Below are 20,379 nucleotides of genomic sequence, written 5' to 3' on the forward strand. Positions count from 1 at the left end.
AATACCCCAACACTTCTCTCATCCCTACTCTCCAACACCCCTCACCCCAACTCCTCCTTCACGCCTAATCTTCAACTCCCCCTCACCCCAACTCCTCTTTCACCCCTAATATCCAAACCCCACCACTCCAGCTCCTGTTTCACCCTTATGCTCCAACCCCCTTCATCCCAACACCACTTTCAGCCCTAATCTCCAACACACGTCACCCCAACACCTCTTTCAACCCTACTCTCTAACTCCCCTCACCACAACTCCTATATCACCACTGCTCTCCAACCCCCCTCACCCCAACTCCACTTTCACCCTTGCTCTCCAGCCCCGCTCTTCCCAACTCCTCTTTCACTGCTACTTTGCAACCCCCCTCACCCTTACTCCTCTTTCACCCCTACTCTCCAAACCCCCTCATATCAACTGCTCTTTCACCCCCACTCTCCAAACCCCTCATCCAATTCCTCTTTCACACCAACCCCCTCAGCATAACTCCTCTTTCCCACTACACTCCAATCCCATCAGACCAACTCCTCTTTCAACCCTACTGTCCAATGCAATTCACCCCAACTCATCTTTCACCCCTACACTCCAAACCCCTCACCTCAACTCTTCTTACACCGCTACACTCCAACCCCCCTGACGCCAACTCCTCTTTCACCTGTACTCTCCAACCCCACTCATCCCAGCTCCACTTTCACCCCTACTCTCCAACCCCATCCCCCCAACACCTCTTTCACCCCTACTCTCCAACCCCCCTCACCCCAACTCCTCCTTCACCCCTACTTCCCAACCCACATCACCTCAACTCCTCTTTCACCCCTAATCTCAGACCCCTTCACCCCAACTCATCTTTCACCCCTTCTCTCCAAGCCCCCTAACCCCAACTCCTCTTTCACACCTACTCTTCAAACCCCTCACCCCAACTTCTCTTTCACCCCTACTCTTCTACACACCTCACCCCAACTCCTCTTTCACCCCTACACTCTAAGCCCCTCACCCCAACTCCTCTTTCACCCCTACTCTCCAACAACATCACCACAAATCCTCTTTCACCCCTACTCACCAAACACCCTCACCCCAACTCCTCTTTCACCCCTACTCTCCAATCCCCTCAACCCAACTCCTCATGCACCACTACTCTCCAACGCCTCACCCCAACTCCTCTTTCATCCCTACTCTCCAACCCCCTCATCCCAAATCCTCTTTCATCCCTACTCTCCAACCCCTCACCTCAACTCCTCTATCAGCCCTATGCTCCAACCCCCTCACCGAACTCTTCTTTCATCGCTAATCTACAAAGCCACCTCTCCCCAACTCTCTCACCCCTCTCACCCCAAATTCTCTTTCACCCGTACTCTCCAAACACCATCATTCCAACATGTCTTTCACCCCTACTCTCCAACCCCCTCACCCCAACTTTTCTTTCATCCCTACTCTGCAAAGCCCTCTCACCCCAACTTCTCTTTCACCCCTACTCTCCAACCGCCCCCTCTCCAACTGCTCTTTCACCCCTACTTCTCCAACCCCTTCACCCCAACTCTGCTTTCATCCCTACTCTGCAAATCACACTCACCCCAACTTCCCTTTCACCCCTACTCTCCAAAACCCCTCACTCTAACTCGTCTTTAACCTCTACACTACAATCCCCCTCACCCCAATTCCTCTTTCACCCCTACTCTCCATTACGCTCACCCCAACTCTTCTTTCATCCCTACTCTCCACAACCCCTCACTCCAAGTCCTTTTTCTCACCTACTCTGTAAACACCCTCACCCCATCTCCTCTTTCACCCCTTCACTCCAACCCCCTCACCACAGCTCCTCTTTCACCCCTACTTTCCAACCCACCTCACCCCAGCTGCCCCTTCACACCCTTCTCTCCAACCCCGTCACCCCAGCTCCTCTTTCACCCCTAAACTCCAAACCCCTCACAACAACTCCTCTTTCACCCTTACTCTCCAAACCCCCTTGCCTCAACTCCTCTTTCACCCCTAATTTCCAACATCTCACTCAACTCCTCTTTCACCCCTAATCTCCATCCACCCTCACCCATACTCTCCAACCCCCTTCACCCCAAGTCCATTTTCAACCCTACTCTCCAACCCCCTCACGACAACTCCTCTTTCACCCATAATCTCCAACCACCCTCACCCCAACTCCTCTTTCACCCCACTCTCCAAACCCCCTCACCCAAACTCCTCTTTCACCCTGCTTTCCAAACCCCTCACCCCAGCTCCTATTTCACCCCACTCTCCAGCTCCCTCACCCCAAATCCTCTTTCACCCCTACTCTCCAACCCCCTCACCCCAACTCCTCTTTCACCGCTAATCTCCAAACCCCATCACACCAACACCTCTTTCACCCCTACTCTCCAACCCCCTCACCCCTACTCCTCTTTCACCCGACTCTCAAACCAACCACACCCCAAATACTCTTTCACCCCTACCCTCCATCCCCCTCACGCCAACTCCTCTTTCACCCCATTTTCTTACACCCCTCACCCCAACTCCTCTTTCACACCTACTCTCCATCTCCCTCAACCAAATTCCTCTTTCACCCATATCCTCCAACACCCTCACGCCAAATCCGCGTTCACCCCCTACTCACCAACACCCTCATCCCAACACCCCTTTCACCACTTTTCTCCAACCTCTTCAACCAAAATCCTCTTTCACTCCTACACTGCATCCCCCTCACCCCAATTCCTCTTTCACCCATACTCTCCAACCCCCCTCACCCCAACTCCTCTTCCACCCTAACTATCGAACCCCCTCACCCCTACTCCTATTTCACCCATTCTCTCCGACCCCACTCACCCCAACGCCTCTTTCACCTCTAATCTCCAACCCCCTCATCCCAGCTCGTATTTCACCTGCTCTCCAACGCCCACACCCCATATCCTCTTTCACCCCTACTCTCCCAACCCCTCACCCCAACTCCTCTTCACCCCCTTCTCTCCAACACCCCTCACCCCAGCTGCTCTTTCACCCCTACTCTCCAAAACCCTCACCCGAATTCCTCTTTCAACCCTACACCCAACCCCCCTCACCACAACTCCTCTTTCACCCCTTCACTCCAGCTCCAACACCCCAAATCCTCTGTCACCCCTACTCTCCAAACCCCTTACCCCAACTCCTCTTTCACCCCTACTCTCCAACCCAACTAAGCCCAACTCCTCTTTCTCCCCTAACCTCCAAACCCCATCACCCGAACTCCTCTTTCACCCCTAATGTCCAAACCCGTCACCCCAACACCTCTTTCACCCCTACTCTCCAAACCCCTCATCCCAACTCCTCTTTCACCCCTACTCTCCAACCCCCTCTCCCCAACTCCTCTTTCACCCCCTACTCACCATCCCCCTCATCCCAACACCCCTTTCACCCCTTCTCTCCAACCCCAGTCACACACACTCCTCTTTCACGCCTACTCTGCAACCGCACTCACCCCAATTCCTCTTTCACCCATACTCTCCAACCCCTTCACCCCAACCCCTCTTTCACCTAAAATCTCCAACCCCCCACACCCGAACGCCTCTTTCTACCCTTCTCTCCTACTCCCCTCACCACTACTCTCCAACCCCCCTCACCCCAACTCCTCTTTCACCCCTACTCTCCGATCCCGTGACCCCAACTCCTCTTTCACCACTACACTCCAAACCCCCTCATCCCAACCCCTCTTTCACCCCTACTCTCCAAAATCCCTTACTCCAACTCCTCTTTCACCCCACTCTCTGACAACCTAACCCAAATTCCGATTTCACACCCCCTCTCCAACAACCCTCACCCCAGCTCCTCTGTCACCACTATTCTCCAACCCCCTCAACCCAACTCCTCTTGCACTACCGCTCTCCAACACCGTCACCCCAACTCCTCTTTCACCCCTTCTCTCCCACCCCCCTCACCCCTACTCTCCAACTCCCTCACCCCAACTCCTCTTTCACCCCAACACTCCAACCCCTTGCCCCTAATCCTCTTTCACCCCTACTCTCCAAAGCCCTCACCCCAATTCCTCTTTCACCCGTGCTCTCCAACCCCACTTGCCCCAACTCCACTTTCACCCCTGCTCTCCAACTCTCCTTACACCAGCAGCTTTTACACATACACTCCAACCCCTCGCCCCAAAACCTCTTTCACCCCTACTCTCCAACCCCCTCACCCCTAATCTCCAACACCCTCATGCCAGCTCCTCTTTCATTCCTACTCTACAACCCCCTCACGCCAACTCCTCTTTCACCCATACTCTACAACCCCCCTCACCCGAAATACATCTTTCACCCCTACTCTCCAAAACCCCACACCCCAACTCCTCTTTCACCCCTACTCACCCACTCCTGCACCCGAACTCCTCTTTCCCCACAACTCTCCAATCCCCTACTCCAAATCCTCTTTCACCCCTACACTCCAACCCCCTCAGCCCAAACACCTCTTTCACCCCTGCTCTCCAACCCCCTCACCCCTAATCTCCAACACCATCACGCCAGCTCCTCTTTCACCTCTAATCTCCAACCCCCTCATCCCAGCTCGTATTTCACCTGCTCTCCAACGCCCACACCCCATATCCTCTTTCACCCCTACTCTCCCAACCCCTCACCCCAACTCCTCTTCACCCCCTTCTCTCCAACACCCCTCACCCCAGCTGCTCTTTCACCCCTACTCTCCAAAACCCTCACCCGAATTCCTCTTTCAACCCTACACCCAACCCCCCTCACCCCAACTCCTCTTTCACCCCTTCACTCCAGCTCCAACACCCCAAATCCTCTGTCACCCCTACTCTCCAAACCCCTTACCCCAACTCCTCTTTCACCCCTACTCTCCAACCCAACTAAGCCCAACTCCTCTTTCTCCCCTAACCTCCAACCCCCATCACCCGAACTCCTCTTTCACCCCTAATGTCCAAACCCGTCACCCCAACACCTCTTTCACCCCTACTCTCCAAACCCCTCATCCCAACTCCTCTTTCACCCCTACTCTCCAACCCCCTCTCCCCAACTCCTCTTTCACCCCCTACTCACCATCCCCCTCATCCCAACACCCCTTTCACCCCTTCTCTCCAACCCCAGTCACCCACACTCCTCTTTCACGCCTACTCTGCAACCGCACTCACCCCAATTCCTCTTTCACCCATACTCTCCAACCCCTTCACCCCAACCCCTCTTTCACCTAAAATCTCCAACCCCCCACACCCGAACGCCTCTTTCTACCCTTCTCTCCTGCTCCCCTCACCACTACTCTCCAACCCCCCTCACCCCAACTCCTCTTTCACCCCTACTCTCCGATCCCGTGACCCCAACTCCTCTTTCACCACTACACTCCAAACCCCCTCATCCCAACCCCTCTTTCACCCCTACTCTCCAAAATCCCTTACTCCAACTCCTCTTTCACCCCACTCTCTGACAACCTCACCCAAATTCCGATTTCACACCCCCTCTCCAACAACCCTCACCCCAGCTCCTCTGTCACCACTATTCTCCAACCCCCTCAACCCAACTCCTCTTGCTCTACCGCTCTCCAACACCATCACCCCAACTCCTCTTTCACCCCTTCTCTCCCACCCCCCTCACCCCTACTCTCCAACTCCCTCACCCCAACTCCTCTTTCACCCCAACACTCCAACCCCTTGCCCCTAATCCTCTTTCACCCCTACTCTCCAAAGCCCTCACCCCAATTCCTCTTTCACCCGTGCTCTCCAACCCCACTTACCCCAACTCCACTTTCACCCCTGCTCTCCAACTCTCCTTACACCAGCAGCTTTTACACATACACTCCAACCCCTCGCCCCAAAACCTCTTTCACCCCTACTCTCCAACCCCCTCACCCCTAATCTCCAACACCCTCATGCCAGCTCCTCTTTCATTCCTACTCTACAACCCCCTCACGCCAACTCCTCTTTCACCCACACTCTCCAACCCCCCTCACCCCAAATACATCTTTCACCCCTACTCTCCAAAACCCCACACCCCAACTCCTCTTTCACCCCTACTCACCCACTCCTGCACCCGAACTCCTCTTTCCCCACAACTCTCCAATCCCCTACTCCAAATCCTCTTTCACCCCTACACTCCAACCCCCTCAGCCCAAACACCTCTTTCACCCCTGCTCTCCAACCCCCTCACCCCTAATCTCCAACACCATCACGCCAGCTCCTATTTCATCCCTACTCTACAAACCCCTCATCCCAACTCCTCTTTCACCCATACTGTCCAAAGCCACTGACCACAACTCCTCTTTCACCCCTACTCTCCAACCCCCCACACCCCAACTCCTCTTTCAACCCTACTCACCCATTACTGCACCCGAACTTCTCTTTCCCCACAACTCTTCAATCCCCTACTCCAAATCATCTTTCAACCCGACTCTGCAAACCCGTCATCCCAACTCCTCTTTATCCCCTCGATTCCAAACCACCTCCCCAACTCCTCTTTCACCCGTACTCTCCAAATCCCCTCACCCCAACTCCACTTTCACTTAATCTGCAACCCCCTCACCCCAACTCCTCTTTCACGCCTAATCTCCAGCCACCTCACCCTAGCCCCTCTTTCACCCTTACTCTCCAACCCCCTTACTCCAACTCCTCTTTCTCCCCTACTTTCCAATCCCCCTCACTCCAACTCCTCCTTCACACCAACTCACGAACACTACTCACCCCAACTGCTGTTTCACCCCAACTCTCCAAACACCTCACCCCACTCTCCAACCCCCCTCACCCCAGCTCCTCCTTCAACCCTACTCTCCAACCCCCTCACCCCAACACCTCTTTCACCCCTACTCTCCAACCCCATCACCCCAAATCCTGTTTCACCACCACTCTCCAACACTCTTACACCTACTCTCCAAGCCCCTCACTTCCGCTCCTCTTTCATCCCAAATCTACAACCAGCTCACCCCAACTCCTCTTTCAACCATACTCTCCGATCCCCTCACCACAACACCTCCTTCACCCTTACTCTCTGACCCCCTCACACCAACTCCTCTTTCACCCCTAATCTCCAATTCCCTCACACCTACTCCTGTTTCTCCCCCACTCTCCAATGCCCCTCACCACAAATCCTCTTTCACCTACACTCCAACCCCCTCACCCCAACTCCTCTTTCACCACTACACTCCAAACCCCCTCATACCAACCCCTCTTTCACCCCTACTCTCCAAAACCCCTTACTCCAACTCCTCTTTCACCCCACTCTCTGACAACCTCACCCATATTCCGATTTCACACCCCTCTCTCCAACAACCCTCACCCCAGCTCCTCTGTCCCCACTATTCTCCAACCCCCTCAACCCAACTCCTCTTGCACTACCGCTCTCCAACACCGTCACCCCAACTCCTCTTTCACCCCTTCTCTCCCACCCCCCTCACCCCTACTCTCCAACTCCCTCACCCCAACTCCTCTTTCACCCCAACACTCCAACCCCTCGCCCCAATCCTCTTTCACCCCTACTCTCCAAAGCCCTCACCCCAATTCCTCTTTCACCCGTGCTCTCCAACCCCACTTACCCCAACTCCACTTTCACCCCTGCTCTCCAACTCTCCTTACCCCAGCAGCTTTTACACATACACTCCAACCCCTCGCCCCAAAACCTCTTTCACCCCTACTCTCCAACCCCCTCACCCCAAATCTCCAACACCCTCATGCCAGCTCCTCTTTCATTCCTACTCTACAACCCCCTCACGCCAACTCCTCTTTCACCCATACTCTCCAACCCCCCTCACCCCAAATACAACTTTCACCCCTACCCTCCATCCCCCTCACGAAAACTCCTCTTTCATCCCTACTCTACAAACCCCTCATCCCAACTCCTCTTTCACCCATACTGCCCAAAGCCACTGACCACAACTCCTCTTTCACCCCTACTCTCCAGCCACCCACACTCCAACTCCTCTTTCAACACTACTCACCCATTACTGCACCCGAACTTCTCTTTCCCCACAACTCTCCAATCCCCTACTCCAAATCATCTTTCAACCCGACTCTGCAAACCCCTCATCCCAACTCTTCTTTATTCCCTCGATTCCAAACCACCTCCCCTACTCCTCTTTCACCCGTACTCTCCAAATCCCCTCACCCCAACTCCACTTTCACTTAATCTGCAACACCCTCACCCCAACTCCACTTTCACCCCTACTCTCCCAACACCTCACCCCAATTCCTCTTTCACGCCTAATCTCCAGCCACCTCACCCTAGCCCCTCTTTCACCCCTACTCTCCAACCCCCTTACTCCAACTCCACTTTCTCCCCTACTCTCCAATCCCCCTCACTCCAACTCCTCCTTCACACCTACTCACGAACACTACTCACCCCAACTGCTGTTTCACCCCAACTCTCCAAACACCTCACCCCACTCTCCAACCCCCTCACCGCAGCTCCTCTTTCAACCCTACTCTCCAACCCCCTCACCCCAACTCCTCTTTCACCCCTACTCTCCAACCCCATCACCCCAACTCCTGTTTCACCCCTACTCTCCAACCCTCTTACACCTGCTCTCCAACCTCCCTCACCTCCGCTCCTCTTTCATCCCTAATCTACAACCACCTCACCCCAACTCCTCTTTCAACCATACTCTCCGATCCCCTCACCACAACACCTCCTTCACCCTTACTCTCTGACCCCCTCACACCAACTCCTCGTTCACCCCTAATCTCCAATCCCCTCACACCTACTCCTGTTTCTCCCCCACTCTCCAATGCCCCTCACCACAAATCCTCTTTCACCTACACTCCAACCCCCTCACCCCAACTCCTCTTTCACCCCTACTCTCCAACCCCCTCACCCCAAATCCTCTTTCACCCCGACTCTCCAACCCCCTCACCCCAACTCCTCCTTCACACCTACTCTACAACCCCTCACTCCTACTCCATTTTCACCACCGTTTCTCCAACCTCCCTCACCCCACGTCCTCTTTCACACCAGTCTCTCCAACCCCCCTCACCCCAACTCCTCTTTCACCCCTTCTCTCCTACCCCCCTCACCCCAGATCCTCTTTCACCCCGGCTCTCCAACCCCTTACCCCAACTGCTCTTTCACCCATAGTCTCCAGCCACCCTCACCCAAACTCTTCTTTCACCCCTGCTCTCCAACACTCCTCACCCCATCTTCTCTTTCACACCTTCTCTCCTACTCCTCTATCACCCCTACTCTCCAACCCCCTGACCCCAACTCCTCTTTCACCCCTTCACTCCAAGCCCCCTCACACCAGCTCCTCTTACACCTCTACTCTCGAACCCCTAGCACCCCAAAACCTCGTTCACCCCTACTTTCGAAACTTCCTCACTCCAACTCCTATTTCACCACTACTCGCCAACCCCCTCACCCCAACTCCGCTTTCACTCCTACTCTCCAACCCCACTCACCCCAACTCCTCATTCACCCCTACTCTCCAACCCAACTCACCCAAACTCCTTTCATCCTACTCTCGAACTCCCCTCACCCCAGCTCCTCTTTCACCCCTACTCTCCAACCCCTCAACCCAACTCCTCTTTCACCCATACACTCCAACACCCCTCACCCCAACTCCTCTTTCTTCGCACTCTCAAAACCCCCTCACCCCAACAAATCTTTTACCCATACTCTCCTACCACCTCACCTCAACTCCTCTTTCACACCTACTCTCCAACCCCTCAAGCCAACTCCTCTTTTACCCGTATTCTCCAACCCCCCTCACCCCAACTCCCCTTTCATCGTACTCTCAATCCCCCCTCATGCCAACTCCTATTTTAACCATACTCTCCAACTCCCTCACCCCAACTCCTATTTCACCCCTACTCTCCGAACCCCTGACCCGAACTACTCTTTCACCCCTACACTCCAAATCCCCTCACCCCAAGTCCTCTTTCACCCCTACTTTCCAAAGTCCTCACCCAAACTCCTCTTTCACCCCAAAACTCGCACCCTTCTCACCCCAAATCCTCGTTCACCCCTACTCTCCAAACTCTCTCACGCCAACTCCTCTTTCACCCCTACTCGCCAACCCCCTCACCCCAACTCCTCTTTCACCCCTACTCTCCAACCCGACACCCAAATTTCTCTTTCACCCCTACTCTCGAAACCCCCTCACCCCAACGCCTCGTTCACCCCTACTCTCCAACCCAACTCAACCAAACTGATTTCAACCTACTCTCGAACTCCCCTTACCCCAACTTCTCATTCACCCCTACTCTCCAATCCCCTCACCCCAACTCCTCTTTCTCCCCTACTCTCCAAACTCCCTCACCCCAACTCCGCTTTCACCGACACTTTCTAACACACCCCCAACTCCTCATTCAACTACTCTCCAACCCCCCTCGCTGTAACTCCTCTTTCACCCCTACTCTGCCAACCACTCACTGCATATCCTCTTTCGCCCCTACTCTCCAACCCCCTCAACCCTATTCCTCTTTCACCCCTTAGAAACATAGAAAACATAGAAACATAGAAGATAGGAGCAGGAGTAGGCCATTCGGCCCTTCGAGCCTGCTCCGCCATTCAACGAGATCATGGCTGATCATCCAAACCCTAGCACCCGGTCCCCACACCGACAGCCATCCCACCCAAGCCCTAACCCGTAACCCCACGTATTTAATCCCCCCTAACACTAAGTGTCAATTTTTTATCATGGCCAATCAACCTAAGCTGCACATCTTTGGACTGTGGGAGGAAACCAGAGCACCCCTTCTCTCGAACCGCCCTCACAACTACCTCCTATTTCACCCCTACTCTCCAACCCCTCAACCAAATTCCTCTTTCACCCCAATGACCCAACATCCTCACCCCAACTCCTCTTTCACTCCTAATCTCCAACAACCCTCTCCCCAAATCCTCTTTCTCTCCTACTCTCCAAAACTCTCAACGCAACTCCTCGTTCACCTCTGCTCTCCAACTATCCTCACCCCAACTGCTTTCACACTTACACTCCAATGCTCCATCGCCCCAACGTCTCTTTTACCCCTACACTCCAACCCCTCACCCCAACACCTCTTTCTCCCTGCTCTCCAAACCCCCTCACTCCAACTCCTCTTTCACCTCTACTCTCCAAACCCCCTCAACCGACTCCTCTTTCTCACCCACTCTCCAACCCCCTCACATTAAATCGTTTTTCACCCCTACTCACCAACCCCCCTCACCCAAACTCCTCTTTCACTCCTACTTTACAAACCCCCTCACCCCAACTCCTCTATCACGCCTACAATCCAACCCTCCTCACCCCAAGAACACTTTCACCCCTGCTCTCCAACTCTCCTCACCCCAAACCCTCTTAAGCCCTACTCGTGAAGCCCCCTCACCTCAACTCCTCTTTCACCCCTACACTCCAACCACCCGCACCCCAAATCCTCTTTCACCCCTACTCTCGAAACCCCCTCACTTCAACTCCTCTTTCACCCCTACACTACCACCCCCTCACATCAACTCCTCTTTCACCCCTAACCTCCAACGCCCCTCATCCCAATTCCTCTTTCACCCCTACTCTCCATCCCCCCTCACGGCAAATCTTTAACACCTACTCTCCAAACCTCTCACCCCCAATCCTCTTTCACCCCACCTCTCCAATACCCTCAACCCACATCCTCTTTCAGCCCTACTCTCCAACCTGCCTCACCCCAAATCCTCTTTCACCTGTACTCTCCAAAAACCTCACCCCAAATCCTATTTCACCCCACTCTCCAACTCCCTCACCTCAACTCCTCTTTCACCGCAACACTCCAAATCCCTTCTCCCCAACTCCTCTTTCACCCCTACTCTCCAACCCCCTCACCCGAACTCCACTTTCACCACTAAACTCGAACCCCTCTTACCCCAACTTCTCGCTCACCCCTACTCTCCAAGCTCCCTCACTCCAACACCTCTTTCACCCCTGCTCGCCAAGCCCCTCACTCTAACTCCTCTTTCACCCCTACTCACCTACCCCACTCACCCAAACTCCTTTCACCCCCACTCTCGAACGCTCCTCACCCCAACTCCTCGTTCACACTTACTCTCCAACCCAACTCACCCAAACTCCTTTCAACCTACTCTCGATCTCCCCTTACCCCAACTTCTCGTTCACCGCTACTCTCCAATCCCCTCACCCCAACTCCTCTTCCACCCCAACTCTCCAACCACCTCACCACAACTCCTCTTTCACCCCTTCTCTACAACCCCCCTCACCCCAACTCCTCATTCACCCCTACTCTCCACACCCCCTCGCCCCAACTCCTTTTTCACCCCTACTCTCCAAGCCCCCCTCACCCCAACTCCTCTTCCACCCCAACTCTCCAACCACCTCACCCCAATCCTCTTTCTCCCCTACTCTACAATTCCCCTCACCCCAACTCCTCATTCACCCCTACTCTACAACCCCCCTCACCCCAGCTCCTCTTTCACCCCTTCTCTCCAAAGCCCCTCACCCAACTCCTCTTTCACCTCTACCCTCCAACCCCCTCACTCCAACTCCTCTTTCACCCCTACTCTCCAACCCACCTCACCCGAACTCCTGTTTCACTCCTTCTCTCCAACCCCCGTCAACCCAACTCTTCTTTCACCCCTACTTTCCAACATGCTCACGCCAACTCCTCTTTCACCCCTACTCGCCAACCCCCCTCACCCCAACTGATTTTCAAACCATCTCACACTAACTCCTCTTTCACCCCTACTCTCGAATGCCCCACGCCAGAACTCCACTTTCACCCACTACTGTCAAATCCCCTCACCCCAACTCCTCTTTCACCCCTACTCTCCATCACCCCTCTCCCAAACTCCTCTTTAACCCCTACTCTCGAAGCCCCCTGTCCCCAATCCTCGTTCACCCCTACTCTCCAATCCCCTCACCCCAAATCCTCTTTCACCCCTACTCTCCAAACCCCCTAAACCCCACTCCTCTTTCACCACTACTCTCCGAACCACTCCTCACCCCAGCTCCTCTTTCAACCCTTCTCTCAACCACCCCTCACACCAAATCCTCTTTCACCCCTGCTCTCCAGCCCCTCTCAGCCAACTCATTTTTCACCCCTACTTAACAACCCCCCTCGTCCCAAATCCTCTTTCAGCCCTGCTCTCCAAACCCCGTCACCCCAGCTCCTCTTTCACCCGTATGCTCCAACCCCTGTCACCCCAGCTCCTCTTTCACCCCTACTCTCCTCCCACCTCACATCAACTCGCCTTTCAACCCTTCTCTCCAAAGCCCCTCACCCAAATCCTCTTTCACCCCTTCCATCAAACCCACCTCATTCCAACTCCTCTTTCACGCCTACTCTCCAACCTTCCTCACCGCAACTCCTCTTTCACCCTTACTCCCCAAGCGCAGTCACCCCAATTCTTCTTTCACCCCTAATTTCCAACACCCTCACGCCAACTCCTCTTTCACCACTACTCTACAACCCCCTTCACCCCAACTGATCTTTGAAACCACATCACACTAACTCCTCTTTCACCCTACTCTCGATCTCCCCTCATCAGAACTCAATTTTCACACCCTACTCTCCAACCCCCTCACCCCAACTCCTCATTCACCCCTACTCTCCACACCCCCTCGTCCCAACTCCTTTTTCACCCCTACTCTCCAAGCCCCCCTCACCCCAACTCCTCTTCCACCCCAACTCTCCAACCACCTCACCCCAATCCTCTTTCTCCCCTACTCTACAATCCCCCTCACCCCAACTCCTCATTCACCCCTACTCTACAACCCCCCTCACCCCAGCTCCTCTTTCACCCCTTCTCTCCAAAGCCCCTCACCCAACTCCTCTTTCACCTCTACCCTCCAACCCCCTCACTCCAACTCCTCTTTCACCCCTACTCTCCAACCCACCTCACCCGAACTCCTGTTTCACTCCTTCTCTCCAACCCCCGTCACCCCAACTCTTCTTTCACCCCTACTTTCCAACATGCTCACGCCAACTCCTCTTTCACCCCTACTCGCCAACCCCCCTCACCCCAACTGATTTTCAAACCATCTCACACTAACTCCTCTTTCACCCCTACTCTCGAATGCCCCACGCCAGAACTCCACTTTCACCCACTACTGTCAAATCCCCTCACCCCAACTCCTCTTTCACCCCTACTCTCCATCACCCCTCTCCCAAACTCCTCTTTAACCCCTACTCTCGAAGCCCCCTGTCCCCAATCCTCGTTCACCCCTACTCTCCAATCCCCTCACCCCAAATCCTCTTTCACCCCTACTCTCCAAACCCCCTAAACCCCACTCCTCTTTCACCACTACTCTCCGAACCACTCCTCACCCCAGCTCCTCTTTCAACCCTTCTCTCAACCACCCCTCACACCAAATCCTCTTTCACCCCTGCTCTCCAGCCCCTCTCAGCCAACTCATTTTTCACCCCTACTTAACAACCCCCCTCTTCCCAAATCCTCTTTCAGCCCTGCTCTCCAAACCCCGTCACCCCAGCTCCTCTTTCACCCGTATGCTCCAACCCCTGTCACCCCAGCTCCTCTTTCACCCCTACTCTCCTCCCACCTCACATCAACTCGCCTTTCAACCCTTCTCTCCAAAGCCCCTCACCCAAATCCTCTTTCACCCCTTCCATCAAACCCACCTCATTCCAACTCCTCTTTCACGCCTACTCTCCAACCTTCCTCACCGCAACTCCTCTTTCACCCTTACTCCCCAAGCGCAGTCACCCCAATTCTTCTTTCACCCCTAATTTCCAACACCCTCACGCCAACTCCTCTTTCACCACTACTCTACAACCCCCTTCACCCCAACTGATCTTTGAAACCACATCACACTAACTCCTCTTTCACCCTACTCTCGATCTCCCCTCATCAGAACTCAATTTTCACACCCTACTCTCCAACCCCCTCACCCCAACTCCTCCTTCACCCCTACTCTCGATTCCCCCTCTCCCAAACTCCTCTTTCACCCCTACTCTCGAAGCCAACTGTCCCCAACTCCTCGTTCACCCCTACTCTCCAATCACCTCACCCCAATCCTCATTCACCCCTACTCTCACACCCCCTCACCGCATCTCCTCTTTCATCACTGCTCTCCAACTCCCTCACCCCAATTCCACTTGCACCCTTACATTCCAACACCCCTCACATCAACTCCTATTTCACTCCTGCTCTCCAAACCATTCACACTAACTACCTTTCACCCCTACTCTCCAACCCCCCTCAGCCCAACTCCTCTTTTACCACTACTCTCCAACCCCATCACCCCATCTCCTCTGTCACCCCGAATCTCCAACCCCCTCACACCAACTGCTCTTTACCACTACTCTCCAACTCCCCTCACCCCAGCTCCTCTTTCACCCCTACTCTCCAAGCCCCTGCACTCCAACTCCACTTTCACCCTTACTCTCCAAACACCCTCACACCAACTCCTCTTTCAAACCTACTCTCCAACCCCCCTCACCGCAACTCCACTTTCACAACTACACTCCAACCCAGTTACCCCAGCTCCTCTTTCACCCCTACTCTCCAACCATTCACCCCAACTCCTCTTCCACCCATACACTCCAACCCCCGTTACACCAACTCCTCTTTCACCCCTGCTCTCCAACACTGCCCACCCAACTCCGTTTTCACCCCTTCTCTCCTACCCCCCTCACCCCAACTCCTCTTTTACCCCTACACTCCAACCCCACTCACTCCAACTCTGCTTTCACCCCTTCTCTGCTACCGCACTCACACCCACTCTTCTTTCACCCCTGCTCACCAAGCACCTCACTCTAACTCCTCTTTCACCCCTACTCACCTACCCCACTCACCCAAACTCCTCTTTCACCCCCACTCTCGAACGCTCCTCACCCCAACTCCTCGTTCACACCTACTCTCCAACCCAACTCACCCAAACTCCTCTTTCACCCCCACTCTCGAACGCTCCTCACCCCAACTCCTCGTTCACACCTACTCTCCAACCCAACTCACCCAAACTCCTTTCAGCCTAATCTCGATCTCCCCTTACCCCAACTTCTCGTTCACCGCTACTCTCCAATCCCCTCACCCCAACTCCTCTTCCACCCCAACTCTCCAACCACCTCACCCCAACTCCTCTTTCACCCCTACTCTACAACCCCCTCACCCCAACTCCTCATTCACCCCTACTCTCCAACCCCCCTCGCCCCAACTCCTTTTTCACCCCTACTCTCCATGCCCCCCTCACCCCAACTCCTCTTCCACCCCAACTCTCCAACCACCTCACCCCAACTCCTCTTTCACCCCTACTCTACAACCCCCCTCACCCCAACTCCTCATTCACCCCTACTCTCCACACCCCCTCGCCCCAACTCCTTTTTCACCCCTACTCTCCAAGCCCCCCTCACCCCAACACCTCTTCCACCCCAACTCTCCAACCACCTCACCCCAAACCTCTTTCACCCCTACTCTACAACCCCCCTCACCCCAACTCCTCATTCACCCCTACTCTACAACCCCCCTCACCCCAGCTCCTCTTTCACCCCTTCTCTCCAAAGCCCCTCACCCAACTCCTCTTTCACCTCTACCCTCCAACCCCCCTCACTCCAACTCCTCTTTCACCCCTACTCTCCAGCCCACCTCACCCGAACTCCTGTTTCACTCCTACTCTCCAACCCCCGTCACCCCAACTCTTCTTTCACCCCTACTTTCCAACACGCTCACGCCAACTCCTCTTTCACCCCTACTCTCCAATCCCCTCACCCCAACTCCTCTTCCACCCCAACTCTCTAACCACCTCACCCCAACTCCTCTTTCACACCTACTCGACAACCCCCCTCACCCCAACTCCTCCTTCACCCCTACTCTCCAACCCCCCTCGCCCCAATTCCTTTTTCACCCCTACTCTCCAAGCCCCCATCACCCGAACTCCTCTTTCACCCCTTTTCTCCAAACCGCCTAACCCCAGCTCCTCTTTCAACACTACTCTCCAAAACCCTCACCCCAATTCCTCTTTCACCCCTATACTCCAACCACCTTCACCCCAGCTACTCTTTCACGCCTTCTCTCTAAACCCCCTCACCCTAACTCCACTTTCACACCTACAATCCAAACCCTCTCGCCCCAAATCCTCTTTCACCCCTACTCTCCCAAACCCTCACCCCATCTCCTCTTTCACCCCTATGCTCCACCCACTACGCCCCCGAGCTCCTCTTTCACCCCTTCTCTCAACCACCCCTCACCACAACTCCGTTTTCACCCCTGCTCTCCATCCCCTCTCAGACCAACTCATCTTTCACCCCTGCTTAACAACCCCCCTCGTTCCAAATCCTCTTTCATCCCGACTCTCCAAAAACCCTCACCCCAGCTCCTCGTTCACCCCTACTCTCCAATCCCCTCACCCCAAATACTCTATCATCCCTACTCTCACACCCCCTCACCCCAACTCCTCTTTCATCACTGCTCTCCAACCCCCTCACCCCAACTCCTCTTTCACCCCTGCTCTCCAACCCCCTCACCCCAACTCCTCTTTCACCCCGAATCTCCAAACCCCTCACCCTAGCTGCTCTTTCACCCCTACACTCCAAACCCCCTCACCCCAACTCCTCTTTCATCCCTACTCTCCAACCCCCCTCCACCCCAACTCCTCTTTAACCACTACTCTCCAACTCTCCTCACCCCAGCTCCTATTTCACCCCTACGTTCCAAGCCCCTCACTCCAACTCCTCTTTTACCCTTACTCTCCAAACCCCATCACCCCAACTCCTCTTTCACACCTACTCTCCAACCCCTCACCCCAACTCCACATTCACAACTACTCTCCAACCCAGTTACCCCAACTCCTCTTTCTCCCCTACGCTACAACCCCATTCACCCCAACTCTGCTTTCACCCCTTCTCTACTACCACACTCAACCCAACTCTCCTTTCATCCCTGCTCTCCAACACTCCTCAACCCAACTCCTCTTTCACCCCTACTCTCCAACATCCCTCATCCCAACACCTCTTTTACACCTACTCTCTAAACCTCTCACCCAACTCATCTTTCACTCCTACTCTCCGACACCATCACCCCAACTCCTCTTTCTCCCCTACACACCGACCCCCTCAAACCAACTCCTCATTTCACGCCCACTCTCCAACCCAACTCACCCCAACTATTCTTTCACCCCTACTCTCCGAACCACTTCCCCCCAAACTCTTCTTTCGAGCCTACTCTCCAACCACCCTCACCACAACTCCTCTTTCTCCCCTACTTTCCAACCCCTCTCACCCAACTCCAATTTCACCCCTACGGTCCAACCCCTCTCACCGCAGCTTCTCTTTCACCCCTACTCTCCAAACCCCTCACCCAACTCTTCTTTCACCCCTACTCTCCATCCCCCTCACCACAACTCGTCTTACATCACTACCCACCAACCCCCCTCACCCCAACTCCTCCTTCACCCCTACACTCCAACCACCCTTACCCGAACTCCTCTTTCACCTCTACTCTCCAAACTCTCACCCCAACTCCTCTTTCACCCCTAATCTCCAACCCCCCTCACCCAGCTGCTCTTTCACCTCTACTCTCCAGCCCACTTATCCCAACACCTCTTTCACCACTACTCTCCAAAACTCTCAACCAAATTCCTCTTTCAGCCCTACTCACCAACACGCTCACCTCAACTCCTCTTTCACCCCTAATCTCCAACCCCCACTCACCCCAACTCCTCTTTCACCATAACTCTCTATCCCCCCTCATCCCAACTCTAATTTCACCTCTACTCTTCAGGCCACCTCACCCCAACTCCTCTTTCATACCTACTCTTCAACACACCTCACCCCAACTCCTCTTTCACCCCTATACTCCAAAACTCTCAACCCAATTCGTCTTTCACCCCTACTATCCAACCACTCACCCCAACTCCTCTTTCACCCATACGCTCCAACCCCCGTTACACCGACACATCTTTCTCCCCTGCACTCCAACACTGCCCACCCCAACTCCACTTTCACCCCTTCTCTCCTACCCTCCTCACCCCAACTCCTCTTTTACACCTGCTCTCCAACCCCACTCACCTCAACTCAGCTTTCACCCCTTCTCTATTACCGCATTCACCCCATCTCTTCTTTCACCCCTGCTCTCCAACAATCCTCACCACAACTCCTCTTTTACCCGTACTCTCTAAACGCCTCACCCCAACTCATCTTTCACCGCTACTCTCCAACCCCCGCAACCCATATCCTCTTTTCACGCCTACTCTCCAACCCCCCTCACCCAACTCCACTTTCATCCCTACGCTCCAACCCCTCTCACCGCAGCTTCTCTTTCGCCCCTACTCTCCAAACACCTCACCCAACTCTTCATTCACCCCTACTCTCCATTACCCTCGCCACAACTCCTCTTGCATCACTACCCACCAACCCCCCTCACCCCAACTCCTCCTTCACCCCAACACTCCAACCCCTCACCCCAACTCATCTTTCACCCCAAATCTCCAACTCCCCTCACCCCAACTCCTCTTTCACCACTACTCTTCAAACCTCTCAACCAAATTCCTCTTTCAGCCCTACTCACCAACACCCTCGCCCCAACTCCTCTTTCACCCCTAATCTCCATCACCCCCTCACCCCAACTCCTCTTTCACCCTAACTCTCTAACCCCTCTCATCCCAAATCTAATTTCACCTCTACTCTTCAGGCACCCTCACCCCAACTCATCTTTCATCCCTACTCTTCAACCCCCCTCACCCCAACTCCTCTTTCACCTCTAATCTCCAATCCCCTCACCTCAGCTCCTCTTTTACCCCTACTCTCCTAAACCCTCACCCCATTCATCTTTCACCACTACACTCCAACCCCTCTCGCCCCAACTCCTCTTTCAGACCTACTCTCCAACGCCTAACGCCAACACCTTTTTCCCCCCTACTCTGCAACCCCCTCATCCCAACTCCTCCTTCACCCCTACTCTCCAAACCCCCTCACCCCAACTCCTCTTTCACCCCTACTCTCCAACCCCCTCATCCCATCTCCTCTTTCATACCCTACTCTCCAACCCCCGTCATCCCAACTCCTCTTTCACCGCTGCTCCCCAACACCCCTCATCTCAACTCCCTTTTTACCCCTACTATCCAACCCCCACACTCTAACTTCTCTTTCACCACTACTCTCCAATCCACTAACCCCAGCTCGTCCTTCACCTCTACTCTCCAACCCCTCACCTGAACTCCTCTATCAGCCCAACTCTCCAAACCCCTCACCCAAACTCTTCTTTCATCCCTAGTATGCAAAGCCCCCTCACCCCAACTTCTCTTTCACCCCTACTCTCCGAACACACTCACTCCAACTACTCCTTCACCCCTACTCTCCAAACACCTCACCCAACTCTTCTTTCACCCCTACTCTCCATTTCCCTCGCCACCACTCCTCTTTCATCACTACCCACCAAACCCCCTCACCCCAACTCCTCCTTCACACCAACACTCCAACCCCTCACCCCAACTCATCTTTCACCCCTAATCTCCAACTCCCCTCACCCCAACTCCTCTTTCACCACTACTCTTCAAAACTCTCAACCAAATTCCTCTTTCAGC

Source organism: Somniosus microcephalus, chromosome 4, assembly GCF_052327205.1.
Source record: "Somniosus microcephalus isolate GS21.2 chromosome 4, FLI_Smic_1.0, whole genome shotgun sequence".
In the NCBI taxonomy this organism is placed as follows: domain Eukaryota; kingdom Metazoa; phylum Chordata; class Chondrichthyes; order Squaliformes; family Somniosidae; genus Somniosus; species Somniosus microcephalus.